Source organism: Molossus molossus, unplaced genomic scaffold (assembly GCF_014108415.1).
Source record: "Molossus molossus isolate mMolMol1 unplaced genomic scaffold, mMolMol1.p scaffold_m16_p_15, whole genome shotgun sequence".
Lineage (NCBI taxonomy): Eukaryota > Metazoa > Chordata > Mammalia > Chiroptera > Molossidae > Molossus > Molossus molossus.
The window spans coordinates 12,716,525-12,741,757 of NW_023425350.1; positions in this window are offsets into that span (position 1 = coordinate 12,716,525).

The following is a 25,233-nucleotide window of genomic DNA, read 5'->3' on the forward strand; positions in this document are numbered from 1 at the left end:
AACAGATTTGTTACCAATATCAACGCCCATCATGGGCCTACTCACCGGAGAGAAGAATGTAGGTCAAGGGGGGGGGGAAGGGTATGCCCTTCACCGCACCAGCCCCTTCTTTCCTTCCTGCACCCGTCGAAGGCCGGCCCTGCAGTACCTTCCAGGAGATGACTGTAAATCGGGTGCCCTGAGCACGGGGCGCCTGGTGGAGGCTTTGTCCGGTCCCCAGACGCTAGTTAATGCCTCATCTCTTGGGAGCGGAGGGGTGGGGGAGGGTGTCAGGGAGGAAAACGAATCACCACACAGGGTTCTTCATCAATCTTGCCCATGGCCTTTTAGAGGCAGGTGACTGTGCTGACTCGACCATGCTACAAGGACAGTGTATTATCACGAAATTGCTAATTTGTTGAGACGACAGTACAATTTACACATCTCCAGTCGCATCTCCGACCGCCCGGCACTCGCTGGGCGCCGGGGCCCCGCGCTGCGGGAGAGGGTCCGGCAGGCCGGCCAGCCCGCTGGGGGCTTTCAGCAGCCACAATGGGCGTCCCCCGGCGCGGGGACTTCACAAGGAAGGCTTTCAAAGGGAAGAAAACCTCCTTTCTGGCAGAAAAAGAGCCTTTTGAAACAGAAAACATTGTTTAATAGAGATAACATAAAAAAGGGGACAATTTCCGCTTTTTCTTACTTAGAAGGCTGCTGGGAGGAAATTTTGAGATCATGGAAAATGCTCAGTAAACCCAGTGTTGACAAACGCGAGGAAAATAGACGTATGTGCTGGGTCTGTGTCCTTCCTCAGGCTGGAGGTTCAGCAGGTTTTCCACTGACTCCCTTCTTCTCTGGGCAATCCCTTGGGGTCAGTGCCACTTGTCTTTTTTTTTCTAACACCTCTAAGTAACTAGTCAACCCCAGGCTTTCTCTTTTTATCCTCTTGAAACATTTGCACTCAATGCCAAGGGTAGGGTCCTCGGTCTCCTATTGTCACCAAGGCAATGGGGAGCCCCGCCCTGGAGGGGTCAGAATCAGAAAGCACCCAGCGTGACAAGGAAGGAGACCACTGTCTCAGCCCTCAAAAGACCACAAAAGTAAAGAGAAACAACAAACTCGGAATATCTGGAATATCCGATCTTAGAGGTTCAGTGCAGACCACAGCTGCGTCCCATTGAGAAAGCATGTTGCAAAGCTGGGAGTTTGTCGGAAGCCGCGGGAGGCGAATTGTTTCAATGATTTATGGAATTAAAAGATAGTGCTGTTATTGAGAAAGTCCAAAATGTCTTTTAGGAGTATGTACACACAAGGCCGTGCATGTGTGTGTAGAAAGAATGAACACTACAAAGTAATAATGGGTTGATCAGCTGTCAGATAGATGGTGCACACATATAAACATGCTCTCAGACTTCCCAGAAAGAAGAAATTCCTTCCTGCTGGGCTGCAAGCAACGCTCCAGGGAGGCGGCCTCAATTAGGTAAACCTTGAACTACAGGAATACACATATATGAAGGAAAATACAGACAGATCAGCAGGTCGGATGGGAATATCATTAGTGAAGGCTTTCAAGTGAGCAATCCCTTTAAAGAAGAGAGTGGAATCACTTAAGCGGGAGCAGAGTATATGGGGGGGAGACAAGAGCAGATGAATCTTGAAAAGAGTCATTTGTTGAAATTGCAGAGGACCTTCGTTACCAGAATAAAAGGAAGGCTCATTCAGATTAAGCGGAAGAGGCTGAGTCACCATGCAGAACCACAAGCAGTTTCAGCGTTGACCTCCGGAACTGAATGGAAGGGAGGTTATTCTCAGGGAACATCAGAAATGTTGATTTCTGAATAAAGACTAGAAGAGAGAGCAATGGATTGCCTTGCCATAGCTTCAGCAGGATTTTTACCCATTGACATGCAATGGTCAGAAAGCTACTTGAAAAAATAGTTTACTTCTACCCTCTATTAAATCATTAGTTATCAAAATATGAGAGTCCGAAAGGTCAGCATGCTATGTAATCGTGGGTTATGTATGGGTCATAGTGGAGTCCAAGCTTTCTCTGTTTATTACTGTATGTAACACACTTTCATAGGGACCAAGAGAGAGGGCTGCATCACCAATCATGTGACAAGTGATGAATCAGAGGCTACTTAGTCTGAGCTGTGCAAACCCCAATCATTAACTTAGATCACATGTAAGAATACAAAACCCTTGAAGGGTTAAACAAATGAGAAAACAATAATTGTAACAATGGAAAATAGCACTTAAATATTAATTTATTAAAATTGTTTATCTAACCCTGGCCGGTTTGGGTCAATGGTTAGAGTGTTGGCCCATGGACCAATGAGTCGCAGTTCGATTCCGATCAAGGGCATGTACCTTGGTTGTGGTTTGTCCCTGGCCCTGGTTGGGGTCGTGTGGGAGGCAGCCCCTCAAGGTGTCCCTTTTACATGGATGATTCTCTCTCTCTTCGTCTCTCCCCCTCCCACTCTATCTGAACAAAAATGGAAAAATGTCCTTGGATGAGGATAAAAATAAGTAAATAAATCAATAAAATAAAATTGTTTATCCACAGGGTTGTCCACAAATATTTATCGAGCATGTATATACATTTACTCAGAGATTATGAGCAACTGATGAGCTTCCTCTGAGAATAGTTAAGTGGGGAAAAAAAAGATATTAAAAGTTGGGAACCAAGTTTTAAACTGTATACTCACTTCATCCATAGATTTGTTTATTCAGTAAATACTTATTGAGTGCCTATAATATAGTAAGCATCATTCTGGGCACTGGACCGACAGAAATGAACAAGAGTCTCTGCCTCCATGATGTTATTTATTTTAGAAGGAGATGCAGATAATAAGAAACAAACCACAAAGGCATTTAGTGTGATGTCAAGGAATGGCAAACTCCTTGAAGAAAAATTAAGCAGAGTAGGAGGATAAAGAGTTGTAGAGGTATTTTGTCAAGGAAGGTTATCAGGGAAAGGCTGTATAACATTTAGGGAAAAAAACAGATCCGAGAGCGAAAGATGGTCCTGAGAACATGACAGGGAAGATTAGGAAAGGGCTAGGGTTAGTAAATACAAAGGTCTGAGTACAGGGTCATGGTCACTTCAGCAAAGAGAGAGGGAAAAGGCAGTGATTTTAGAGTGAATGAGGAAGAGAGGGTGGTTGATAAGGCCGGACAGTAGCCAGGGGCCTAAATACAGGGTATTGGTTCATGTTAAGGGCCTTGAATTTGAATCACGATATGATGGGAAGTCTTAGGAAGGCTTTCTGTGGAAGGCTGACATCATTTGATTTTTTTCAGAAGGTGTATTCTATCCTTTTTTGAATAATTTCCTGAAGAGTGTGAATGTCCGGCAACAAGTTAAGATACTGTTGCTATAGTCTAGGTAAGAGCTTGTAGAAACTTGAACAATGGTGGTAACCATAGAAATGGTGAAAAGTGATTCGTTTGGGGACAGATTTTGAAGACGAGCAGGATGGCTTGAATGCTAGAAGAGTGAGGAAAGGGAATCAGGAGAATGATCTAAAGTTTTGGGCTAGAACAGTTGGGTAAAGGGTGGCACCATATCCTGACGGGACCCTGGAGGAGGACAACTCGGGGTGGGGATAAAATTGAAAAGTGTGTTATGGAAATAATATGCTTGAGAAGCCTGTAAACATTTGAGTGTTATACTTAGTGGGTATTTGATTATAAGTTTGGATTTTCTGAAAGGTATGAGTTTGCAAAGCATGTTTCAAGAGCCGTCAGCTTGTAGACGGTTATTTAAAACAAGGGGACCGGTTGAGCACTTGCCTGAAGTGAGTACAGAGATTACAGGACTCAACGTGAGGCATTCCAATTGTCACGTTGCAAACTGAAGAGGAATCAGCGCCGTTGTGCAGTATCCATTGTGGTAAATGAATATACAAATACTCCTCTATTTTATTGCTAATGGACAGTTTGCATTTGCTTCTAGCACTTGGTTCTTCAGAAAATGTTGCAGTGTACTTATTTTTGTGCACAGCTGCTGATGCACATGTACTACTTTCTCTTAGGTATACATCCAGAAATAAAATGTATCGATCATAGGATTCACCCTTCTTCACTTGTGTTTGGTAATGATAGACTGCATTTTTAAAAACTTGTGCTAGTTTACGTTTACAGTATATAATGGTTCTCATCACTTCAAAACATTGTCAACACTTGGAAGTCTCAGGCTTTAATTTTATTCATTTGGTGGCTATGGAGTGATCACTCAATGGAATGTAACTTGCATTTCCGTGGTTATTAATCATGTTAAGAAGCTTTTCTTCTCTTTCCATCCCATTCAGGTTTTTTATTTTGTGATGTTTGCTTCCCCCCCCCCACCTCATTTTTCTCTTGGGCTGTGTTCCTTGTGAGAATGTCTTCAATGGCAGTATCTATCTCGTTATAAAGTATTTTGTCCCCGACAACTTCTAAGCACAGTGAAGTAGCAGATTCGACATCATCGTACACTGGGAGGAATGACACTGGGAGGTTTTGCTTTGCTGTTTCATATTATGAAATGGGAGAGTTCCCACTGCGAGGAGGAGACGAGCAAGGCATAAGCACTCACCCACGCTTATTGACTTCACGGGCCCTAAGTGCCTTGTGCATTAACCGAGCAGATTGACTACAAGATTGCAGCTTTCTCTTGTCTTGTACTTCATCACTCCAAACGATGCCATCCCCAATGCCGGCCTGACAGGCACTCATGTCCAGCCTTGGTTCTATCTCCCAATCCATTAGCATTGGCTCCAGGTCAGCTTTTTGAATACAAGATCAATTCTAGTATAGTTACATTGACTTCTCTGTCTATCAGGGAGTAGATAGAAAGTTGAGAGGAATCAATAAATTCCAAACAACAAATCAGAAAATACACAGCGTATATGAACCAGTTAGCATGCATGGATTTCTCTGTGCTTGTCATTGATTCGAATATAGATAGTCCAGAAATAATATATTTGCATCCATTTGGGAAAGCCAAAATGGCAATCAACTCCTCAAGTTATGTCTTTAGCCGAATAGAAAATAGAAAATGATAAAATTCTCGGACTTATACTCAAAATCTTACATTTTCTGGGTCTGCGTCACCGCTGCATACATAGTCATGTTTTCTCCACCTGTGCTTCTGTCTGACTAGTCTAATTGGCCTTTTCCTGCAATATGTCCTCCTTTGTACATATTTTTCAGACTCCAGAAATAGCACCCTCCACGTCTCAACACCATCATCACCAGGAACTTCATTCCCATCTATATTTTGTCTATAAAATCTACCCTCTCACGGAGACCCTGCCCAGATTTATCTCTTCCTTTAAGCTTTCAACTCTGCTGCTCTGAGGAGGCCCTCAAGCTGCCAAAATCCCTTAGCACTTACTCCCATTAGCACTTACTCCCATTAGCACTAATTTAGAGCTTTATCACGTCTTTCCACTCATGGTTAGTTTTCTATCGGTTTTTGCTACTCAACAAAAGAATAACTACTGATCTGGGACTGGTTTGGGGTATGGATATATGTCCCACCTATACAGCATGTTGGCTGCCTATAAGCAGATGCTTTATCAAAACTGATTCATTTGTATGGATAGGAGTCTGTTCTCCTACTTCTTGTTAATGTCATGTTAAAGTTGACCAATCTCTTCTAGGATCCTTTTCTCCTTTCCACGTGAGGCCCATGGCAGGCAACCTTTGCATTTCCTTCCTGTTCTTCCACTCATCCTGACTTAGTTTTATCTGTAAGGTGAATACTTGCTATTTAACAAATAAAGATCAAGCTAAAATAGCCAACTTAGTAATGCTGGCTGAAATGCATGGGCTCATGGGCACACTACTCCTTTCTAAAGTCTATGGCACATCCTGGTGTCTCATGGACTCTATCTTCTCATTCCTGAATTTATCCTAGAGATTTAAAATTATTCTAAAAATGAGACAGTCATGTTCTCATGAAATCTTGAACTCTGTTTGGGCCTGATGACCTATGAAGATTATAATCATTAGTAAATTTTTGTTGTTGTTGTTGAAAACTCTTATGTAAGTCTTACTATTCACTAAGTACAATTCTTTGTGCTTCAATTGATATTAAATCATTTAATTTGTATAAAAATTATATGAGGTAGACTATTATTCTGCTAAATATTCACCCTAAGATACTTTACATCCAGTCCCCTCCATTCTGTACCCTGTTCTAGGTACCAGGAGCCTGACCTCAAGAGCCAGAATACTTGCCCTCTGGCTCATCACTGAACCCAGCCCACGGAAGATGTCAGCAATAAATGAGGCATTGGGAGGAGAGAAAGTTCAAAATTTTACCTCTTCAGTTTCCTTTCTACCAGGCTGTGTTTTAATAGTGGATACTTTTCTCTCCCAAAGTCCACAGCTACCATAGCTAGCCCACATCTACAGCAGTAACCCTCCCAAAATGCAATCAACCAGTCTCTCCCCTTGCCTTTTAGACCTATGAAGGGTAAGATTTTTATTGTCAGCATACTTTACTATTCTTTATTAGTTTTCCTCAAGCCTGCTTACATCTTTGTAAATTCCTGTTATTAAATTCTCTTAAATTGTCTCTTTTGAGTACAGTAAGACCTTGAATATCATCCTATTGTTCAATGATGTTTCCTTATAATGTTGTTAAGAAAAAATATCCATTCCCAGCTGGGGCCACTGTTCTGTATTGAGTATGCATGTCCTTCCCTCCACCCTGGGTACTCTGGTTTCTTGCAACACCACAAAAATGTGAATGATAGGTGAAATGGCATGTCTAAACTCTTCCCATCCGAGTGAGCATGGGTGTGAAAGAGAGTGCCTTGAGATGCAGGGGGGTCCTGTCCCTGGCGGGGTCCCCCTTTGCATCCTGGGATTCCAGAAGAGGCACTGGCCACTTGTGACCATGAACTGAACCAAATAGATTGGAAAATAATTTTTATTTATATTTATTAATCTTAGTTAAATATATGTATATTCACGTTTATTTCAATGTTTAATAGTAGTTGTGTTTTGGGTTTGTATTTAGAAGCTTGGTGATGTTTTTGTGACCAGATAGATGCTGTAGAAACTTAACTCTTGTTTATATCAATTAGCCTATGGTAAAATAGGTTTTGTTATACATCATTTTTGCTTAAAGTCACAGTTTTCAAGAATATATTGTTGATGTTATATGAGGACTTACTGTATAGCATCTTACTGCCTGGACCCCAACATTTACAAGTAAAAAAACTGAGGAACTATGACACTGAGTTAATATTTAAGGTCATACAACTAGTGAGTAGCACAGTTGGGATTCAAATGTTGGCTCTTACCATTACACTATGCTGTCTCTGGGTCTCCAAATTTAGTCAGACAACTGTTTTTTAACATTATTATTGGCTTCCAATTACTTCTGGTCAACTGAGGCCAAGAGCAAAAGGCTTTTTTTTTTTCCCCCCTAGGATAGAAAGATTATCAGATCAATTTCAGAAAGGATATGGGCAGAGTTAAGCATGGAAGAAAAAGTATTGCATTTGGCCATGGTTTTCATATAATCTTCTAGCTTCACCTATTGTCTGTTTCGCATTGAAAGAGTAGACGGGATGGATTTAAGGAAAACTAACAGCAGTACACAATTTATAACAAGAAACAAGTGAGTAACAAAGAGCTATAGTGTACAATTAAAATCCCAATTCTGTACTTGGAAGACTCAAGCCAGTCTTTCACCCGAGCTAAAACCAATAATGAGGTTGAAGGTTAATCCAAAGAGGAACGTTGGAAAGGAAACTCCCATAAAATTATTCAACGTGGCTGATGAGATAATGTACTCAAATTCTACAATAAATCAACCAGTGATTCTTCTCATAATTTACCAGGAAGACAGTATTGTTTTAGTGCCACTATATGTGTAGCACTTTCCCTACATATTGTTAAATTTCTCCCCATTCTTGAAAGGTACATGATATTAGTCCGATTTATCAGATAGAGAGGAGAGGATCAGAATGATTACATTATTTTCTCAGAATCCAAACATGAGTGGAAAACCAAGATTCAAACTCAAGTATGACTCTTAATCTTGTATGTTTTTTAATGATTGTACCCTTACACAATCATTAGAATTACACAGTGATTCACAACTCAGTGTCTCAGGAAAGGTGAAAAGCACCTTGAATTCCACTTAAGATCTTCCCGATTCTGTAGTACAGGTGTCATTGTGACTGACTTTTGAGATTATGCACATGCAATAAAATACATTTGTTTTCTTTTCCTAATTATCTGAATGCAGCTCCAAATGAGGCAAGATAACTTTTAAGCTCACTTAAGAAAGGGAAACCTCGATTTCAGAGGGAGCTTCACTCATACCATTCTGTTCTCCTTTTACCCCATCCTTGGCAATGTGCTCAGCAGTAAATCAAGTACTTTATTTAAAAACAAACCTGGTAGCCCTGGCTGGGTAGTTCAGTTGGTTAGCGCATCAGCCCCATGTCAAGGTTTCAGGTTCATCCCCAGTGAGGGAGCACACAAGGAGCAACCAGCGGATGCATAAATAAGTGGAACAACAAACTGCTATTTCTCTTTCTCTCTCCTCTCCTCTCTGTCAAATCAAATCAAATAAAAAAATTTAAAGCAAACTTTTAAAAAATGTGTGGGTAGGTAAATGTAAACCACGCGTGTCTACAATAAAGATTCCGTTTTACTCGGGTGCAATAGACAGAACCACAGGATCTGGCACTTGGGCTGTTCCAGGCTGCACGCAATTTTCTACCCAGAGGTAGAGAGATTGTAGCCTTCTGTTGTAGGAAGTGCTGCTAACCATGTTTACAAAAATGGTTGAGAAAACCCATGTCTGTCTGACAGCTTTTTACCACATCAATTATAAATGCATTTTCCCTTGGGTGGTATTATCTCTCGCCCAAAGAATTTTCCACTGTCCTGGAGCATTTACTGAGGAGAATTGATTAGGAAGGCGGCTTCCCAGTAGATGGAGAGAAACTGCAAATGCGTCTGTTTGTGGATGCTGCTGCCCTCCTAGCATACGTACTGCAAGAATGTGAACATTTATAGTCAAAAATTCAAGCAGAAGCTGCTATGATAGGATTGGCAATCCACCCCTGTGGAGCGGAACAGACCCAGATTTCAGCGACTTGAATATATCTGCCCCGGCAAAGGGAGCTTTGCTGGTGGGGAAGTTACAAACGCCGGCCACCTGCAGGGGTAGGAAGGAGGGAGACACTTGTTTTGTTAGCTGTGGGCTAGAATTATCTGGACTGACCATACTGAAGAGTTTTTCTCTGATTATGTTTATAGAGACCCAATTTCCTTTCTCTCATATATTTTTTTCTTTCTTTTTTAAAAAAACAACTATAATAATGGGGTAGTATTAACTATAAATTAATTATTAGAAGGATGTGTTTATATTAAAATATTTTAAAGAATATTGAGTATATTTATCAAGACCTTTTATTTACGAATGTGACACAAAAATGTTGAAATGAATAAATGTATTTATATGCTTATTTTATTTTTATAGGATAGATTTTTGTCATACTTGATTCTAAAGTTATACCCTTACACCTTATTCTTTTCAGTGTTATTTTATGTTGACGTTGAATGGCAAAATATTCTTTTAAGAATGTTTTCTGTAACATCTGGCTCAGGATCAATATATAGGCAGTACTGAATTCATTATCTAATCAAAAGGAAAATACAGCTTAAGTTGATACATTTATTTGGGAAAGTAAATAACTACAGGAAGCAAAAGTCTTAAAATATCCCACTTTTGAACCATTATTGCCATGACTACAAATTTCTCTTTAGTAAATATGCTAAAATCCCACCATTAACACAGCAGCCACAAGCCACACCGAGCATCGGAAAACTGGCTAGTCTGATTGAGATATGATATAAGTGCAAAATACACAGTGGACCTTTAAGACAAACTGAAGAAAGAATATAGGATATCTCTTTAATAATTTTATCTGCAAATAAAATATTTTTTCTTTATTGATTTTGGAGAGAGAGTAAGGTGAGGCGAGAGAGAGAGACAGAAACATCGATGAGAGAGAACATTAATTGGCCGCCTCCTGCATGCCCCCTAATGGGGATCAGGTCCACAACCTGGGCACGTGCCCTGACCCGGAATCGAACCAGCGACCTCTTGGTGCATGGGTTGACGCTCAACCAGTGAGCCATACCAGCCAGGTAAAAATAAAATATTTTTAATACAGCAAATGAAATAAAACATATTATTATATTAACTTCACCTGTTTCTTTTTACTTTTTAAACAATATTTTTATTGACTTTTTCAGAGAGAGAGGAAGGGAGAGAGGGAAACATCGATGTGAGAGAGAAACATCAATCAGCTGCCTCCTCCATGCCCCCCACTGGGGCCTGAACCTGCAACCTGGGCATGTGCCCTGACTGGGAATCACACTGGGACCTTGCAGTCCACGGTATGATACTCAATCAACTGAGCCACACCGGCTAGGCATCTTTTTACTTTTTTAAATGCGACCATTAGAACATGTCAAGTTATGTACATAGTTCACACATGTGTCATGCATTTTATTTCTATTAGACAGATGTTCTAATAAGAAGAAAGAGTGACATGCATATGGAGATGTCTATGATGACATGGCATATGATGCTGTGTTAGTATAGTACTAAAATACATATTCAGGAGACAATGGTACGAACAGTATACTCCATGTGATTCGGTGATGAGCAGAGGATAGAAATGGTAATGATGGAGACTGCAGCAATATACATAATACACGTATCAGTGAAAAGTAGGAAGATAATGGTATGTATAGTTGGTACAGAAATTTGTAAAAATATGTATGTGGACAGAAAAAAACTGGAACACAATAGGAAAAACAGTACTTTTGATAAAGGAAGTAAGATTTTGAATGAATTGTCTTTCTTCTTCAAAAGCTCACTGTTAGCATATATATATATATATATATAAAAAATATATATATAAAATATATATATATTTGCAATTAAGATGACTGGAATAAAGAGAGAAAACTGGCATTAAAAGGTGTGTGGCTCCCTTTGGGTCTTCTAGGTGATGTCCCATTAACAGTGTTCAAGTATCTTGCAAGCCTGGGTAGCCGCTCATCGCTGCCTATTGCTGCCAGGGAGCAACAGGTGCTTCTGGTGTGAGAATGTGTTTAACAGACAGTTCACCCTGGGCCCTTATTATGGGATTGCTAAAGCCGGAACAACTCCACCAGAATAGTTTGAGTTTTACAGAAAATCACACACACATACACTCACACTTACAAAGAAACCAATTCAATTCAATCACTAAGGAAACGAACCGAACACTAGTTCTTACACCATCTCTTCCTGCCCATCATTTATATTTTGATTATTACCCCTACCTTTAGACCCCCATTGTCCCACTGTCTCAGTCTCATATTTTTATTATTTGACATGTTATCTAAATGAGATCTCCTCCTCCATTCTCTCCATCCTTCCAGTCTTAGAGATTACACAAACTAGTTTCCCTAAACTACTTCTCATCCAGTGTCTTGCGCCTATTGATTAGGAAGAACTATGAAACCCTAAATAAGCAACCATTTTCATACCTGTAGAATTAAAAAGCAGCCATATATATAAAATCAGCCCTCATGTTTTCTCTCACCCTCTCTCACCATGATTACACACAGATTCTAATCTCTAGTTTACCTAGTCTAATTACACTAGTTTAAATAACTTCTGGTCTCCATCAATCAACTAAGTATTCATCCTTGAAGACCTAACCCTGCTATCACATTTTGATGCGGTATTTCATGCACTACACGCCAGTTACTTGGACAGAGATACAGAAATTAGGTACCTCACTTGAGTACTCTGTGCTGTATCCGTTAGCACTGAAATGTATTCAAGTCTCATGATAGACACAGGAGGTCAAAACGTCATGCTGCCTCTCCATCCTTTCATCAAAACACTCGTTCCCATTGGTTTTCCTTTCTAACTAGATTGTCATCTCTCTTCCTTTGATCCAGTTTAGGCCTGGGGTCTTTATCATGTCCAGACTCAGGCACCTTCGAGAGTTGCTCACCTGCTCTGACCTTGTCCCATCAGCCAAACCTCCCTCCACATAACTGCTAGAGCAGTACTTCAGGAACACAAACCTGATTATTCACTCTCCTTTTTAAAGGCTTTTACTTTCTCTAAATCACTATCAGGGTAGCATTGTAGTGGTTTACAAAGCTCTCCCTCCCCGCCTTGCTGGCCTTGTCTATCTAGCAACATCTCTCAGTATTTATTGTTTAATGTTTCAGCAACATCAATCTGTTTGTTGCAACACACAGCGTCTCGTTTTTAGGTTTTCAGTATTTTCTCCTGATTTTCTCTCCTCCTTGTTGACCAGTCTCTCCCCGACTACATATAAACAAATTGCACATGGCTTATCCCTCCGTTTACTTTGAAATTAAAATGAGCGTGGTTTTCTCTAGGAAATGATCAGAACATCAGTTCCCATGGATACTGACAGCTGATTTCACTGCATTTCCTCTGTTCGCTCCCCTCCCATCAGCTTAGACATCCAGCTATCCATTTGCACAATGTTTCATACACGTCTGCCTGTCCCTCTCAGCGGACAGTGAACACCTTGAGAGCGGAGAGCAGATTTCACGGAGTTCTCTGTCGCGAGCTCCCAGTACGGTGGGAACTCAGTACCAGTCTGTGGAACGAGCCAGCACAGAAGTCCAGTCAGTGCACATAAAATAGCTGGAATGACACGAGTTTCACCAAGTTTTTCATTGTATTACTGCCAGTGATCACCTAACATTTATCTAATCTAAGGACTTTTTTCTTTTCTGTTCTTGCCAAACAATTAGTGCTAAGGTGAACAGTCCCCTGTGCTTCTCTGGCATGTCAGTTTCCACATCACGAAAGACCGGGACACAGACTACCTAGAACAGCGGTTTTCAACCTGTGGGTCGCGATCACTTTGGAGATCGAACGACCCTTTCACAGGGGTCACCTAAGACATAACAGTAGCAAAATTACAGTTATGAAATAGCAATGAAAATAATTTTATGGTTGGGGTCACCATAACACGAGGAACTGTATTCAAGGGTGGTGGCATTAGGAAGGTTGAGAACCGCTGACCTAGAGAGAGAGGGAAGGGATGTGCAGGCAGATGTCTCCCTGAAATTGCTGAGCTCCTTTCAAGTTGATAAAATCACCATTACAGCTCGCAAAGGTGAATCCAGGTCCAGGTAAATGTTAGTATTAGATATTTGAGTTTTGCCAGAAAAACAGTTTCCATTGGGTTGTTCCTTTTAAATACCATGACCAGAAGTGTCCACAGAGAAATCAAAGCAACGTGTTTGCTTTTACTTCTCCTTATATGTACTCTCTGTCCAGGATGTGACACTGTACTTCTTTTGTTTGGTAAGTATGGATTTCCTAAGGGGTCCTGAAGCATCTTTCGATGTGCCAGAGAAATAAATTGACGTCTTATACAATTAATTGGATAACAATGTATGTTAAATTTACAGAATCCATGTGAAGAGATTTTAAAAATCTGGCCACATTTGCATATATTGTACCTCTTACACAACTTATTGTAATAGGAAATAGAAATTAATGTTTTTATAAAACGAGTAAGCAATGCACTAAGACCTGGTTCTAAGTGATGAAGAGGTATATCAAACTATAACAAAATATGACTTGTCAAATAAAAATGTATTTAGGCTATGCCCTGGCTGGTGTTTCTCAGTGGTTAGAGCATGGGCTTGTGAACAGAAGGGTCGTGGATTTGATTCCCAGTCAAGGGCACCTACCTGGGTTGCAGGTTCAATAATGGCCCTGGTTCTGGTTGGGGTACATGCAGGTGGCAACCAATTGATGTATGTGTGTGTGTTTCTCTCTCTCCCTCCCTCCCTTCTACTCTCTCTAAAACTCAATGAAAAACAATTTGGGGTGAGGATTAATTAAAAAAAAAAAAAAAATATATATATATATATATATATATATATATATATATATATAATAGTTTTAAACATGGCAATGGCAAGTTTAATAGGTTAATAATTTCCTTTGTACTTCTCTACTAAGGAAGAGGACTACTCTTGAGTTTTACCAAATTAAAAAAAAAAAAGAGGTATAACATTTATTTAAAATTTTGCTAGATTATAACCATTTACTTTTTAAAAGCATTTATAAAAAAACACAAACAATCCAATTAAAAATGGGCAGAGGGCCTGAATAGACATTTCTCCAAAAAGGACATGTTGAAGGCCAATAGACATATGAAAAATGCTCAACATCACTAATAACCAGAGAAATGCAAATTAGAGCCTCACCATGAGATTAACCTCACTTCTGTCAGAAAAATAATCACACATAAATCAACAAACAACAAATGATGGTGAAGATGTAGAGACAAGGGAACCTCGTGCCCCGTTGAGGGGATTGCAAATTGGTGCAGCCTCTATGAAAAATAGTATGGCGGTTCCTCGAAAAATTAAAAATAGAACTACCTTCTGGCCCAGAAATGGAATTTCTGGGTATTGATTTGAAGAATGCCAAAACAGTATTTTGAAAAAATATAATGCTGTGTTCCTCGCAGCACTAGTTACGCTAGGAAGGTGTGGGAGCAGCCACAGCGCCCGTCAGCAGGTGAGTGGGTAAAGAAGGGGTGCATAGATACAATGAGATGTTACTCAGCTACCAACAAAGAATGAGATCTTACCATTTTTGACAACAAGAATGGACCTAGAGGGCATTATGCTAAGTCAAATAAGTCAGAGAAAGACAAACACCATATGACTTCACTTATATGTGAAATGTGAAGAACAAAACAAACATACAAACAAAACAGAAAGAGATCCATAGACACAGAGAACAGACTAATGGTTGCCAGATGGGAGGAGGGTTAAGGGATTGGGGGAAAAAGTGAAAGGATTGAGAAGTACAGACTGGTAGTTACAACATAGTCATGGGGATGTAAGGTACAGCGCAGGGGATATAGTCAGTAATACTGGAATACACACGTACAGTACCAGATGGGTACTAGACTTATCTGGGGGATCACTTCATAAATTCCATAAATGTGTAACCACTATCCTATACACCTGAATCTAATATAAAATATTATTAAATGTCAACTCTAATTGACAAGTAAAAAGATATTTTTTTCTGAAGTCTGTGACTCTTTTACTTCAAAAATGAGCTTCCGACAGCCATCCCTAATCTGGTGCTGCTCTCCATGAACTTTTCATTAATTAGTTACCAAACCTTCTAAAAACCTACTGTTATCAAGCTCCTGTGCTCTAGTATAAGAACTCCAATACAATAAATTCGAAGGCTCATCTAAGATGAATGAGGGGAGCTTCCCGTGTACACGTTCAGTAAAATCGGTCAGTTCTGGAGACTCGTTCCCAAACCGCACCGCACCCAGATGTCAATGAGGGGCAGCCCGTGAGTCAAGCACAATTTCCTTTCTCATCAAAGATGTGACCAGAACAGAAGGTGTCACTGATAATCACATACCCACATTCCCCAATGACATGTTTAAGAACTGGACATGGTATGTGCGGGAGGACATAATAAAATAACGTGAAGGTCTTCCCTTGCCACGCTGAGTGGGTGGAAATCCTAGGCTGTGCGCAGAGCTTGGATGAGCTGTAGAAAGGACTGTCCCCACAGCCCCTGTTTCTCTGCAGATGGCTTGAGGTGGAGCGAGGAGCAAAGGCCACCTTCTGGCCAGTAGCCACCGGCTACCCTAATGTCTTCTGATGGCGCTAACTCGGGCTTTCCTTCGCGGCCGATGGCCAAGTAAGCCAAGTGTAATTAAAAGGCATGTTCAGAAAAGCAAAAGAAATCCCCAGAGTGGTTTCCAGGAGGAAAGCTATCAGGCCTCCACACAGGAGGCCAAACACAAAGCCAGAAACAAGTTGGGGAGGAAAAGGAACCTGGCTGAAGATGGGGACACAGAGCGGGACGCACAGACTCCACGCAGCGCTGCTCAGAGCTGATTAGCTCACCTGAAGGTGGCAGAGAAGAAAAATAAGAAAAATCCCTGCCTTGGACCTGAAACAAGAGAAATGTCCTAAGCTCATTAGCATCAGGAAGCCAAAGGCTTTGTTCACACACAAAATTAGCAGAGACAATTACAGAATAATGAGCATCTTTGGTAAACAGACTTAATGCCTGGATGTAGCTCCGGTCCATTATTTCTCCTGTGCACAAAAGGAAGCATTTGTATTGAAGTTTCTGATGTCAGCAAACAAGCTTGGCTGGACTTTCCCGATGGGCCACGAGAAACTTACTGAAGCAATGAGAAATTATAAAGTGGTAAACCAATTTTGACAGAAGAACTCTTTGGAAAAAAATAAATTCTTCCTTCATCAAGGCAAGTCTTTGTGATTTAGGTTCAAAAAGAGAAAATGCCAAATGTGTACATACTCCAGGAAAATGGTGCTACTTGGGTTTCCTTTTGGGGCAGGTTTGTAACAAAATATGGAAAAAAGGCTCATCCGGTCAACACATTTTTTTTTTTTATGGATTATGTGAATTTGGCCAAAGACATGATTGCTTAATTAAATATTCATGCTCTAGGAGGAGAGGTAAATTTCCCTCTGGGTAGGCAGAATCATTCTCTACAGTGACTTTCAGAAGATCGGATTCCGCCTACGGAACAGTACGAGGGAGTTATTTGGATATTGCGAATGCCCACCAAGAGCCTGAACTTTATTGTGAAGAGTACAACATAGAGGTATTTTGGATCTAACAACTGGTGCTCTTAAATACCTAGAGAGTGCTTAGTAATGATGCACACAAATTATTAATTTTTTAGTCTAACTGCTTCAGTGCAAAAGTCTGGCTAGATTGTCGCCACCTATGGAGCTTGTGTTTGAGGTGGTCCAGCTTAAAGCATAGACTTCGTGGTATTGGCAACATTCATATTGGCAGGGGCGGGGCTCTGGAAGACCTCGAAATATCCCCTAACTCCGGAATAGCCCAAAGTGAGGCTCAAAGAGAGGCTTCTGTGACCATCAGCCAGGAAGGAGGAATCACACCTAATGAATTACTTTGAACAGGAGAAACAGAGTCAGCTCTGAATGGACAGTCACAAGAACAGACAGTTTAAATCACAGGCCATGATGTGGGCATCTCTCCTTTGAACTTTGTTTTGGGTTTAAACAATACTTAAAAGTCAGAAGAGTCTTAAGAGAAGCACAACTTTTAGGGCAACTGTGGAGTTGCTGTTTTTTGTTGTTTGTATGTTTGTTTTCCAAAATATGTGGAATGGCACCCACCAGTCATTGTGGTGCAGGTAGCTAGCTCCTGGGTTTGGTCTGACAGATGAATACAGATGTTTCATGGGAGGTAGTAATGTGTAGCAGTTAGGAATGATGAGTGTGAAGGAAAAGAAGTCTGTAACACAATCCTAGTTCTACCTGTACACAACTTACTGTATCTGAACTCCACTTTGTTCATGTATGAACTGGAGATGATGATCACAAAAGCTATGTCAAGAATTGGGATATGGATTAAATCAGATAATGTTCATTCCATGTTTAACACAGTATCTGGCATAGGATAATTGCCCCCATATCACACAATAAAATACATTTTAAAAACTCAAGAAATGATGGATAGCTTTTTATTTTGTGAACCACTTTAGAGACTCACAGTGATTGATATTGAGTAAAAGGTTTCTTTGACAAGGGAAACTTGGTGAATATAAAGTCTTATTACTCCCTCCAGAAGAGATTACAGCAGCTGCTGTTATTATAAGGACAGCCAAGCTCTCAGCAGAAGAGTTTTCATAGTCTCATACAATATACCCTCATATCGGGGCATCCTGTACCTTCCCTTTCGTGTCCCTAGATTTCTCAGGGCGGTGAATCACAGACAGCTCCCTGTGACCTTCCTTTTCCTTCCTGTTGTTTTACCAGCCTGCTTTAGTGTGCCTCTTATAGTCATTTGACAGGACCCTGTCCCACCAAATATAAACTTTAGGTAAATTTCTTTCTTCTACTCTCAAGGCCAGTTTTGAATGATTAAAGTATGAGATAAAGGAACCTAAACAAAATAGCATGAAAGCTTCTTTATTCTTGTAATATGGGTGGAGTTTGGCAAATGAGTGAATTGGGAGGAAACAGAGGACGTTACTGGGATGTGGGAGCTCTTGAATGCTGAATGACGTCTTTCACTCGCAGCCTGTTGAATGCCACGTGACATTATATTTCTCCCAGCCAAGTGGATCCTTGTAAATAAAGGCAAGCTACTCCAGAGGACCACATATTTACACAAAAGGCAATCTTTTTACATGTAAAACATATATGATTTAGTGTTTTGATGAAGAAAAATCACTTATTTCTTCCTTTTTAAAACCATTAATACATGACTCTTTTTAAAAGTTTGATGTAAAGAAAACTTGGCTTATTACCAAACAAACTGTTATCTTTACCAGCCCCAGACCTTGAATTATCACTATTTAAAACAAATGTCAAGAAATTAGAATGTGAATATTGCAAATATTCAGGAATTATTTGACTTACTCAGGGAATTCTGAAACACTTGAATGAACTTCAAGTACGTTTTGCTTTTGAGTGTGTGAGAGAGAAAAATGTATCTCTTAAGGCAGATTCTTTTCATTCATTGACTTACTTGTATGTATTTGACTTTATCAGTAAAGTAGAATTTTTAATAGTCTGAAAGTCATTCCGATTACCACAGCTGGTGAAGGAGGTGGGTGTGGAAAGTAAAATAAAAAACAAAACTGGTGCCAATCAATAGATGAGTGGATAAAAAAGCTCTGGTACATTTATACAATGGAATACTATGCAGCTGTTAAAAAGAAGGATTATTTTACCCTTTGCAACAGCATGGATGGACCTGGAGAGTATTATGCTAAGAAAAATGAGCCAAATATCACATGATCTCACTTATATGTGGAATCTAATGAACAGAATAGGTCCAGAGGCATGGATATATAGAACAGACTGATAGATTTCAGAGGGGAGGGGGCTGGGTGGGCAGGAAAAGATTAACCAAAGAACATATATACATATATGCATAGCCATGGTCACAGACAATAGTGTGGGTAGGGCCTGGGGTGGGGCAGGGGACTGGGTGGAAAGGGGTAAAGTGTGTGTGTGTGTGTGTGTTGGGGGGATGACATCTGTAATATTGTCAAGAATAAAAAATAAAAATTAAAACTATGATTTTTCTTGAATAAGTTTTCAAGCTGGAGGGACAGATTGTGCTTCTATAAAATTTCAAATATTTGAAAAAGACTTCCATTGGCCATAGCCAAGAGGGGATGTTTTCTGTTCATTTTTCTTCTCAAAAGTCAGTTATACCTAAAATAAATTAAAAAACAAAAACTAACACACTATAGAATTTTTTGCACATTAGCTCTGTTCAGTAATTTAAAAATTGAGGTAGAATTATAGAAGTAATAAATCCCAAACCTTTCTCATGCTCATTCAGATAACATCCATGATGCAGACTTTGCCAAAGATTGCCTAATTGACCTGAGGACTGTGTGCGTGCGTGTGCGTGCGTGTGAGTGTGTGTGTGTGTGTGTGTGCATAGGCATAAATGCACCCATAGGGTATTAAAGAAGCCCATGTTCCTGGTAGAATGCCTACTTTCATCTGCAGTGTGAGCCCTGGGACTTGCAGTCTTTGCTTATCCTTTCCTTTGTAAATCAGAACTTTCAGCCCTTGCTGGAATCAAAACAAAACTTCAGATGTCAAAGTTGGCATCTCATTGAAATTTACTTCGGAACAATAAAATGGTTCATATTCTGTTTATTTTGTACAGTGTGGGCTTATCCACACTTTTTCAGGAGGAAGGCATGTATTTTCGCATGACAAATGAGAGGCATATATTTGTGGAGATTTTTATAGTCAATACATATGAAGGGAATATATTTCCCATGCAAAAAAAAAAAGTGTGTGTGTGGGGGGAGAATGCTTACACGTGTTGATGTGATTTTTTCTGGAATTTCATAGATTTTATTCAATTCTCAGTAAAAATATTATTGAATAACTCATCTGTAGGGAAACTATTCTGAATTACTAGAAATAATAGAATAAATGAGTGAATAAGTACAGGAAGTTTAGATTTTTCACAGCTATTAGAGTTGCAATTAGTCTGTTAAGTGTTCTTATTAAAAGAAAGGAAGAGGAATAAAGAGATTACTTTTCTGAAGTTGCTGAGAAAATGTCAAGGGTCGGGCCATCTGCATCCAACTTCTCAATCAAATAAAGCCAATCAACATTCTGTAAAGGAAAATGCATCCTCCTTCCATCCAGGCTGCATTTGAAATGGAAAATAGGTCCTTCATTAATCAGAAACACAGAATCACCAACAATGATTAAAATGCAGGCTGGAATTCAGAACATCAGGGGTGGAGCCTGAGATTCTGCCTTTTTAACAAGTTGCGGGATGAACCAAGGCTGCCTGTCAGACATTGAATAGCTGGGCCTCAGGCTCATGATAAATGTTGTGGCAAGCAAAGAAAAGATTGCATGGTGTTCAATCTGACTTGCTAATTTGTCTTTCTTTGGCACTTGACTGAATTTTCCTTGTCACCTGCACCCTAGGGCAAGCATCATCACCTCACGTCTATATTATTTCCATCGTCTACTAACCTAACTGTTCTTCCTGATGCCTATGTGTCCTCCTTTCCTAAATTGTTATTATTAGCAATAGTATTGTTGTTGTTATTGTTATACTATTATTCATGCTGTCTGCCAGGTACTCTTTTAAAAACTTCATAAGCACTGTCTCATTAATTCATTCTGCTGCACATTAGTCATCTGCCAAAATATGATTCTTATTCTCTCATGTGACAAACCTTTTGGCAGCTCCAACAGTCATCTTAGAATGGATTCTGATTTTCCCCCTGGACTCTTACATGTTACCATCATTGTTTCAGAAATAGAACTTCCAAGCGGAGGCAATTCTCTACTTTGCACTGTTTTGTATTAAATGTAAGCTCTAACCTACCTTTAGTTAGCTGGTAAATGAAGTCACCTTTTCATAATCGATATTCCATGTCTAGAATATTTTTATCAATGTTTCCCTAGTTAACATGTAGGGCTTTTAAAATTTTGATAATCCTCTGTGCGTGAGAAAGAGTGCCAAGCATGAACATGTTTAGATTATTTAGTGTTTAAGAGTAAATGTTAATAATAAAAAGATTCTAAGAACTCTCAAGGGGAAAACAGGAGCCAATCTACTGGGACCAAAGATAAATTAGAAGGTATAGTCTAATCTTTCTTGTCTCTGTTAATTTATGTAGATGGTTGTAGTGTTAGGTTAAGACTATCCTAAAACTGTGAGGGATACAGTTCTCATGAGCTGTAGATTTCATGGGCAATAAAATGTACATGTTCACAAATATTCATATTAGCACTATTTACCATAGCAAAAGGTGGAAACAACCCCAAAATACATCAACTAATAGATGGATAAACAAAATGTGGTGCATTCATATCATGGAATCGTATTTGGCTCTAAAAGAGAGTGTGGTATGGATGCATAAAACAACATGGATTAAACTTGAAAACATGTGATAAGTGAAATGGCCAGATACCAAAGGCCACGTTGGTATGATGTCATGTATATGAGCTATTCGGAATAGGCAGCCTATAGAGAGAGAAGCCAGAGTAGTGGTTTCTAGAGGCTGAGAGGGTGGGGAAGACGGGGGGTGAGATTTCCTTTTGAGGTGATACAATATATTGAAACTAGAAACAGGTGGTAGTATTACAACATTTTAAATGTAATAAATGCCACTAAATTATACATCTTAAAATGGTTAAAATGATGATTTTGAATTATCTGAATTTTACCTGATTACAAAAAATATACATGCTTGAGAGAGGTGGAGACATTATATTATCTATTTATTACTAGATTCATTGGTCTCATGAGGATATTAAAATATCTTCTAACTGCCGGCAGATGGGTCTTCTTCTCCTTAAATTTACCATCAGGATCTCGAATGACCAAAAGGACTACAGGGGAGCCCCCAGCACAGACTTTCGATGTTGTCATACTGATCTTACCAGTTCAAACCAACTCTCTAGGATTCTGGGCCCTTCATAATATAACGTATCATGACTTAACTTTATTTAACATAGCTCCCCCAATTTAACCTCTGTTTGTACACAGATAAGTCCGATGGATGCATAAACATGACTTTCACCTCCATACCCTTCCTGATATGATTAACCCCAGCTGAAATAGTCCACCATCTCCACTAGACACATCCCATCCATTTGCTAAGTCCTAGCCGAATGTGCATGAGTGCTTATCACCATCCAGCTGTGGAAGATCTTGATTCCTCCTGACGTGGTGAGGTACATCCAACCCTCATAGCTCCACGCGGGGTCTGTGCTGGCCTTGTCTTCCCAGCTGGCTCATGAAAACAACTGGGACCATCTGTGTCAGTGTAACTTGGAGAAGACTCTAGGTCACTGATCTCAAAACAACATAGTTGTTTATTTCAAGAAAGCATTGCCCAGAAAAGATAAGCTATACGCTAATAACTAATTTTACAGTTTACTTGAGAAACTTCCCACAGATCAGTTTGTAAAAGCTACCTGGGAAACAGCCTGCTTATCAATACTCACTACAAGACCTGCCCTCTGCTATCCACCATTGGAACAAATGATATGAAAAATTATGCCCAGTTCAATCAATGCCTCCACCTTTAAAGATCTTCCTTAACCACTTGAACTCAAGACACTAAGTCCTATAAATATACAAATTTTGGTTTCCCAGTTCAGGCATTGCTGTCAATCCTAAAGGTTCAGTTTAATTAGCAACTTTCTAGTAATAAGTTGGGTAGTTCAATATCCTAAAGTATGAACAGGGTGTCCTTATACTCGCTTTAGCCACTGAATGCTGACGGACTTTATAGAGAAAGAAGAGCGGAAGGCGGGGCTTGTGCGCCACGTCGTGGGTTGGGCAATAAGGAAAGCACCCACCAGTCTTGGGTGTCATTTCCAATGGCAATCCCATGATGGGAGCCATCATCATGCAAATGGCGTGTGTCACTAAGAGCCGAGGTCTGGGGCAATCTAGTTGTGAGTAGGAGCCTCTCTTTTAATTATACACACAATTATTAGCCAGCCTCTGGGACGTATGCACATTTCCAAATAGAAACATGTTTTCCCTTGAATTTTAAAGTGATTCCTCTGAAGCTGGAGTACAATTCTCATAGCCAGGATCCACAGAAGACCTGAAGCTGCAAGGGAGGCATTCCCGATTCTGCTCTCTCTGTGGGAGATGGGGGTCGAAATGGTTGAACAGCTACTGACACCTAGGTAGAAGTCTACAGCATGAGTGCAGCTCTCCATTAACATGCTTAGCACTGATTATTCCCAATTACATTCTCGTGCATCACTGGCGATAACCACATGGATTATTCATTACATATGACCTGAAAATTAAGGAAAGGATGAAGGGTCATAAATAAGGGAAAGAACACTGACTCGGAATTGGTGCCTCTGGGGACATACAACCCTGGAAGGAAAAAGCCTTTACTCGTGTTATCAAGAAAATCTTAGAATTATTATTAGAGAGCAAATTATAAAGGATACCACATTACAGGATTGGGATGTGGGGTGCTTCTTAGGCATCGGATAAATTATAACCACAAAGGCAGTAAGAAAAGAGACAATCTTTCTGAATGAATGAATGCAGCCTTAACTCGTCATTGACTTTCCCCTTACTTACTTCACAACTTTGGGATTTCCAAAGATACAAGGATATTACAAAATTTCTGGATGATTTTATACCCACTTTTTGTTCTAATTACTAATCATGCAGCTGGGAAATTTTCCCTGGAGGAACTTCTTAAAACCTGCCTCTTCCTAGGGCCCAAGAATAGTGGGGCTGTCATACCAGTCCTTTTAGTAAAACTCTTTCTCGGCTACATAAGTTAAGCAATATATCAATGGATAATAAAATGGAGGCATGCAAATCTACTTTTAAAATGTTTCCAGGTTGATTAAATTATATTATAAGAGTAATTGAATATATTAACATATGTAGGAAAGTGAATGTTGGCCAGAAGGAGTGTTGGCTCCATAGAAGATCAGCAGAATGATAGAGAAGCTAATGCTATGCCTGTCAGTCTAGGTGCATTCTGGGGAAAATGTTCAAGTCCGACTGGTAAGACCTTCCCTGACAGTGCAGAGTGTTCTTCAAGCTACTTCTGCCAAGACTACATTCTGTGATTTGGCAACATGCTACATGTGAGTTGCATGACTACAACCTGGCTTTTCATGTAGGCCTTCCTACCACAAGAAGCGGGTCATACCCACACTAATCTGACTTCTCTGCTCTGTGGCTATCTTATTTCTCAGTACATATAAATAAGTTCCTTGTTCATATAGGTCTCCACCAATTCCTCATCATGAATATCTCTGAAAGATCCAATGGTTCCCAGTGATGATAAAATTAGAATTCTGAAACACAAAAGTGAGAGCTATTCTGTTCAACTTAGTATGTTATTTTATTTAAAACTAATGTACCCAACCACCATCCTTCTCAATAGCATTAACCTCCTCAAATTCTTTTTTTTCCCCACCTCTCTTGTAGAGTAAATAGAAACCACTAGGTAAGACTCACTCATCTTCTCTATTCCAAACCCACCAACTCAACTCACCCGTATCATCAATTATGGTCTCTTCTTTCTTTGTACCTCTCTTTTCTTTCTTTCTTTCTCATTATACATACAGATAAATATTGACGTAGATGGAAACATGTATGTACCAATAGTCTTTCTCCTTTAAGAGTCCATTTTTCCACTGTGCCTTGAATTCCATTCCCTCCCTTTTAACTGACTTCTTGATGTTGCCAATTTTTCATTGAACACACATATAGGAAATGCTTATTACATTCCAGATACTATTCAGCAGCACAAATCTCCTCATATCCTCATCATAACATTTCAAGGTTGGCATCCTTGTATGAATTTTGCAGAGAAGGAAACAGTCTCAACAAGGTTAAGTACAATACCAGATGGTAAGTGGCACCACTGGGATTTGGAACCAGGTTATTGTGGCTTCAAAAAACTTTTTCTTGTCTGTTTATTTTCTATGTTGTTTCTTTCCTCTATTAGAATACAGGCTCTGTAAGAGTTGCCACGTTGTTTCTATTGTAAAGCATTGTATCCCCAAATCTTTCAGCAGTGACTGGCACATACTATATACTCAATTAATAGTATTCGAATACATTTATGAATGAATAAATGAATCCCCCTTCTACTCTCATGGATATGGAGGCTGAGG